Source organism: Pyrus communis, chromosome 16, assembly GCF_041283825.1.
Source record: "Pyrus communis isolate YQ-2024b chromosome 16, ASM4128382v1, whole genome shotgun sequence".
In the NCBI taxonomy this organism is placed as follows: domain Eukaryota; kingdom Viridiplantae; phylum Streptophyta; class Magnoliopsida; order Rosales; family Rosaceae; genus Pyrus; species Pyrus communis.
In genome coordinates, this window is record NC_142580.1 from 6,717,769 (window position 1) to 6,724,652 (window position 6,884).

The 6,884-nt window shown below is 37.3% G+C and overlaps 1 long non-coding RNA gene across 1 annotated transcript; it reads left to right on the forward strand.

Annotated features, from left to right (window-relative positions):
- Positions 1 to 3,870, forward strand: LOC148689884 (uncharacterized). Its single transcript, XR_015957744.1, has 4 exons — positions 1 to 217; positions 1,167 to 1,464; positions 1,570 to 1,649; positions 2,743 to 3,870. It is a non-coding gene; the product is annotated as an uncharacterized LOC148689884 (long non-coding RNA).
- Positions 3,871 to 6,884: the final 3,014 nt, after the last annotated feature.

Consider the following 6,884-nt stretch of genomic DNA (forward strand, 5'->3'; position numbering starts at 1 on the left):
CCATCCCAATTAGGTTTCACTCACTCAGAGTCTCACTCACCTCTCCCTCCTCTCACTCACTCGGCCTCAGCCCTTTCACATCCCCATTCCCCCATTTCGCACATTTGAGATCCGACCCTCACCATGGCCTCTCATCCAAAAATATCAACGATTCCTCAGGCAACCCACAACCTCAGCTTCTGCAATGGCACTCTTCGTCCTCTATCCTCCCTCCTTGGTATTTTCTCTATCTTTTTTATATTTGAAATTGAGATTAGGAATATGGTTGAGTTCCACTAGATTTCCATTCTCTTGTACCTGCACTATATATGTGTGATTAATATTGTCTAATTGAGTCATGTGACTCTTGTCCTGCATTTAGGGCCATTTGTATATAGATGGTCTGTGGGGTTCAATAAGGGTGTTTTAAGTTCGTAGATTCTATAGAAATGTCATTGGCTTTAATTTGCCCACCCCCCCTCCTTTTTTCATTTAGGGCCATTTGTTGAGCTGGAGTACTGCCAAAATGGTTTTCTTCTTTGGTGTGGGGTGGAGTGTAGAGTCTTCACCTTTGAAATTTCAGGAAGTGGAGGTCTTCTTAGGTAAAGATTTTGTGTTTGAAAAAAAATTGCTAGGAATCAGTTGTAGAGTCTTCACCTTTGAAATTTCAGAATTGTTAGGAATCTCTTCTTCTTTGTGGTTTAGTTGGTTCAATTGGTTATGTGGTTCAGTTTCTGCGAAAGCTTCAGTTGCAGTAGAATTCAAAATTTTAGGAATAAAAACAATTTACTTTTCTTTAATTCTGTAACATCAAAAGAAATAGACAAGATAAATATATAACAATCATCCATCAGAGTCCCAGACTCACTTATCTATTTGAGGTTCACCTCCTTGAAAGGCATAAGCAAATGCCCCTCTGCTACCTGTAACGAAAATGTGAAATGTAAGTCATATTGATGAAAGCATGAGGGTGATGTATAACAACCTATCTCAAACTAAAGTTTCAAGAACTAAGATGGAGCACCAGTTAAAGCTAAAGGAAAAACAACACTCTAATTGACAACACTATTACCCGGGGAAAAATAAAGTGTTCAACTGTGCTGAAATTAGTACGTTCATAGAATGTTTACCCCTTCTAACATGATATGAAGGTTAATTAACAATTTGTTTTTTTGGTTGCTTTGCAGTGGCACAACTGACGACAAAAATCAAGAATCTATCTTCACTGTGAGGAGAAAAGAAGATCTCATTAGTTCATCAATACCAAATCTATGGCATGAATTGACCTCAAGGCTTCATTGTGAAACATTATGTGTTAAACCTGCAAGAGATGGATACTCAACAGGGGTTGGAAGGTTATGGTTCGTTTATCCTTGTTTACTTTTTCCTTTTTTTATTTTATTTTTATTATGTCAGATAAGATCTCAATTTTAGACGACGAGACAATCTTGGAAGATATAGAGTTTTATGAAGCACTTGAAACATGTATGAATATTTATTTTTCATTACTTTGTTTTTGTTTTTTCTCTTGTTTTGTTGCATGCTTACTTTCTTATTTTCTAATGAGTTCTTGATTTTTATATGTTCTAGAAAAAAAGGAATGTTGGCACATCTAGCATTGGGGATTCATAAACTATTCAGTCCTAACTTATCACCTTTTACTAGTGATGGTATGTATGTAACTTTAATTTTTTAGCACTTTCCTTACTAGTTTGAGTTGTAAGAGATATACTTTTGAATTCAACGAATAAGATATATAATTAACTGATGCATGAAGGAGATCATATGGGATGGGATAGTTAAATTGTTTGAGTGAGATGTTTTGGGGCATCTAGCTCGTAGCTTTGGATAATAAGTTTAGCATTGGAGCTCAGCTAGGTTTTCTGTTAGTTGTCTCTTTTTGTTGACTTGGTGTCACTACCAAAGACATTTGCATTAGAAAAGACGTGTTGGATGCAACTTTATATAATCAGTTTTAGAAGATGTATTTGAATGCATGATGATTTGGTGTTCAAATAATTTAGTATTCGGAACCGTAAACTGGCAATAATTGAATCGGAACTGGTGTAGATCGAACCGTAAGGTTTTAGTAATAAATTTAAGCAGAAATTCACCGAACCGAACTGTTGATATTTTTCGGTTTTGGTTCCGGTTTAGGGGTGGAACCGCACCGTGCCCACCCCCACCCGTCTTTTCTTGGGCTTGATTGGAGAAAGGTTCTGACCTTAGGCTTCAAATGGATTGCGAGTCTTTCGGTCTAAATTATTTGTCACCTCCATCGTTACTGTTTCTATTCGGATAAAAACCGCTTGGGGATATAGCGGGGAGTCCTCTTAGGCTTATTGAGTTAATTCAATGTAGGTCTAGGTTCAATTTTGTGTGAGACTATCTTCCAGGTCAAACACGTGTAGCTTGGTGTAGGCAAATTAAAAGGGAACACATATATGGTTAAGATGTTCTAGGAATGATGAATTGAGGTTGTACAAGCTGCATTTCAATCTTAGAGCACGTGTACTTGTATTGCCTTCTTCATGAAATGTAGAATCTTTAAGAAATGAATGTTGCGGATGTGCCACAGCTTTGTTATAGTACCAATGTTACACCATGGTTCTGGTTCTGTATGTTGGATTTTTCATGCATGTTTCTGTGAAGTTGTTTCATGTCAACTGTATTTTGTTTTTCTTGTTAGCTCTGAAGAGTAGATGTTATAGGCATAGGTCACTTTGGAGAAATAAACTAGTCTGACTTCTTGTTAATTCGTAGGCACCCATCAAGGGTATACTTTCTCTGCAGAAAGCAGCTTTAGCTTGTCATCATGGTGCGAAGTGGGGCCTAGCTTTTAGATCCTTCAGCACTCAGGGTGCAGCACCCTCTACTACTGCTCAACCTCCACCTCCACCACCTCCCAAAAAAAACTCATTTTGGTGGTTTGAAAGATGAAGACTGGATTTTCACCAACTTATATGGGTTGCACTACCCATTTCTCAAAGGTGCCATGAAACGAGGTGACCGGTACTGAACCAAAGATCTAGTTATTAAAGGTGCCGATTGGATTGTCAATGAAATGAAGAAGTCTGACCTACGTGGACGTGGCGGTGCTGGTTTCCCGTCTGGTCTCAAATGGTCTTTTTATGCCAAAAGTATCTGATGGCCGTCCTTCCTATCTTGTCGTCAATGCTGATGAAAGTGAACCTGGAACCTGTAAGGACAGGGAAATTATGCGCCACGACCCACACAAACTTTTAGAGGGTTGCTTGATTGCTGGTGTTGGGATGAGGGCCAGTGCTGCTGACATCTTTATAAGAGGTGAATATGTGAATGAACGGTTAAACCTTGTAAAAGTTAGAAATGAAGCTTATGCAGCTGGATCACTGGGGAAAAATGCTTGTGGATCTGGTTATGATTTTGATGTTCATATCCACTTTGGTGCTGATGCCTATATTGGTGGTTTGAAAGATGAAGACTGGATTTTCACCAACTTATATGGGTTGCACGACCCATTTCTCAAAGGTCCCATGAAACGAGGTGACTGGTACCGAACCAAAGATCTCGTTATTAAAGGTGCTGATATTGGATTGTCAATGAAATGAAGAAGTCTGTCCTACGCGGACGTGGTGGTGCTGGTTTCCCATCTGTTCTCAGATGGTCTTTTATGCCAAAAGTATTTGATGGCCGTCCTTCCTATCTTGTCGTCAATGCTGATGAAAGTGAACATGGAACCTGTAACAACGGGGAAATTATGTGCCACGGCCCACACAAATTTTTAGAGGGTTGCTTGATTGCTGGTGTTGGGATGAGGGCCAGTGCTGCTTACACCTATATAAGAGGTGAATATGTGAATGAAAGGTACTGGGACAAAATGCCTGTGGAAAAATTTAAATTTCTGGAGAACCTGTGTTTCAAAGCTCTATAGTTCTTATATTTCATTGTGATGCAAAAGAAAAATTTAACTGCGTTATACAGTCATCTTTTTTCTCAAATGCATGCCTACTCCCTACTTACCGAGCTTTAAATTAGAATGAGTGTGAGTTTTAGCAGAAGGTTGAAAATTTTGGTATACGGCACGTACCTTCCAGCGGAAAAGGTGAAGGCAATGGTCCACGACCTGCGGGAAGAGCTAGACGACAGAGACATTGAGAGAGATGAAAAAGACTAATTCAACAAAAAATTATAAACCCACAACCTTATACAAGACAGTGAGCAACGAGAGCATACAAGTCAGTGGCTAGCCCAGAAATTGTTGAGCATACAAGTTAGTGGCTAAGCCAGAAATTGTTGAGGTGTGGAGTGAAACTTAAAAAGATAAAAGGTCCAAAAAATGTAGACAACTAAATTTTTTTAGATAATAGAATATTAATGTCGTTCATAATTTATCAATATAAACAAGTTACAATTGTTGTTGGTGAGATTTCATGTCATGAAAACGTCGCATAATCTATGTGAGGGTGCTTCTCACCTTCTTGTGTGAGTGACCCCAATCATGGTTCTGTTTTCTGTCGTCGATCCTAGTTGCGGCTAGGATCGGTGGGTGGCTTTCTGTTATTGTTTTTTTTTTCTTCTCCCCTTTCATCTGCTGATGTTTCTTCCAATTTTTCTCTTTGGCCTTCCCATTTCTTCAACTCCCGTGGGTCTCCCTTTTCATGGCCTTTCCTTGCTTTGTTTTTCAGCCATGTTTTCTGTTGAGTTCGTGTGTAGAGTTCCGATGTTGTATCTAGCTTGGTTGTCTCCCACAACACCACGTTATCCTTGTTGTTTGCCGTTTTTGGCGGTGTTGCTCGGGATTTTCCTGGAGCTTCTTTTTGATGGTTGGCTTCTCTCTTGTGGATCGTCTCTTGTTCATGGATGTGTGCAAGTGGTGCTTGAGGAGGGAAAGTTCGGCGATGGACAGCGGATCGGGTGGCTGGCTGGTTCTCGGATCGACAGTGGAGAACAAAGTAGATGGTTCTCAGTTGTTCGTTTTTGTTTGGGCTTCACTGTTGTTGGGCTTATTTTCTGTAATACTTAGTTTGATAGTATTATCCTGAAATCTATTTTTATTTATTGTGTTTTGTACCGAACTAAAATATGTGCACTATGGACATAAGATTAAGTGAGTTTGCTAATTGTGGCATGCGGTATAGTGCTCAATTTTTTTTATCTTGTATCTCCGCAGGTTTGTGAGAATTTTTTATCGGCCTAGTTACTTGTGCTCTCCAACCAACAGTAGCAACAGCGCAAGGGTCTTCATGGTCCAGTTGGGTTTCATTATGATAATGGAAAACTTAGGTTACTTTAGGTTTTTTTTTAATCTTTAGTTTATTATTTCTAAGCGACGTTTGCACTCTTTGAACATGTTTAGTTTATCAAACATGTTTCTAATTTAAAATTTACTTCTATTGAATTATAAATTGTCATTATGATGTAGTTCATATTATTCATTTGCTTATTCATTGAAATTAAAGTTTTAATTATAGATTATCAGCCAAAATTATGAAAATATTAAATGAGAAAAACAATATAAAATTTATATTGATTTTAACATAGTATGTGACGAAAGAATAAGTGATCACACATTCCAAGCAACTATGAAATTTGAGCTGAGAATGTGTGAGGAAAGTTGGGTCACATATAGAGCTAACAAGTGACAAATGAAAAATTCGTAACGTAAACTATAGGTGACGCCCCTTGTGATGCATGATATTCGTTACATATAAACATATGTGACGAATTTCAGGGTATATGTGGTGAAACCCTTTCCTCACATAATCCATGTTTTCTTGATCATTGATTTTCCCTTAATATGTTATGCTCAAGTAGTTCCTCGATATTGATGATTGACTTTCCCTCAGCTATTCAACAGCCATGGCATCGGGTGACATCAAACGTATCTTTACATGTTAACCCTTTATGACATCTAGATTAATTTAAACAAGTAAGAACCCATTAAGCTCTATGGAAATTGTTGGAAAACCACATAAACCCTAATTGCGTGGTATCTACAAATAGGTGTTTATGGTATCATTTGCAAGAAGCTAAACCCAAGTTAAGTATGACATCGACTCTAACTTGCATCAAATCAACTTATAATCTAAACCTAGATGGTGATCAAGCATCTAAATAAAAATCAAGCATATTACGGTTAGCAAAAGATACTCAATATAGAATAAAAACTTGATAATAACAATGTCACAAGATAATTAAGTATTCATGATCAAGCTACATCGTAGCCATAGCAAAGAAAAACTCCAAAGTAGCTCTTCCTCTTGTCTTTCCTTGCCGCATCCCCAGTTTGTGAAATATGATGTGTTTGGTTTATTTGGTGGCTTCCTCCATCAAACAAGGAGAATGAATCTCCTTATAAAACCCACAGGAACGGCAAGAAAATCCTAATTAAATCCCCATTAAAATCATAGTCTTCATGGACTTTAAGTTTTTATTTAAGGAAGGAAAAATAAACGGAAATAATAAAAGCTAGATATTAAGTTCTCTCCTAAAATCTATTGGATAGCATTCCCATGTCCATTTGATTTCTAAAACGGATATCGCTTATCTTCTTGTTGTAATGCATTTGTCTTGGTACAAAAGTATACTCTTGCTCCATTAGAATTACTTTAGACATCCGAAAAGTTTGTTTTCCACTCCTTTTTTGCATAATGCCTATAAAATAAAACAATAGAATTGAGTGCATTTAACCCTTTCATATATACAAAATCCAAAGAAAATATATTTTACTAATATATGAAAATATGTTCAGATTAATTTATTCTTTACCTCGAGTATCCTCATTCTTTGACCGAAGCATGATTGGAGTTTATTTTTAAAATCATCCTTAAATTCTAGTTCGAAGCTCATTTAGGCTAGTCGAACTCATATTTCACGTGCATTTTCATTATAGTTAATTATGAGTATGCGTCAAATTTGATATT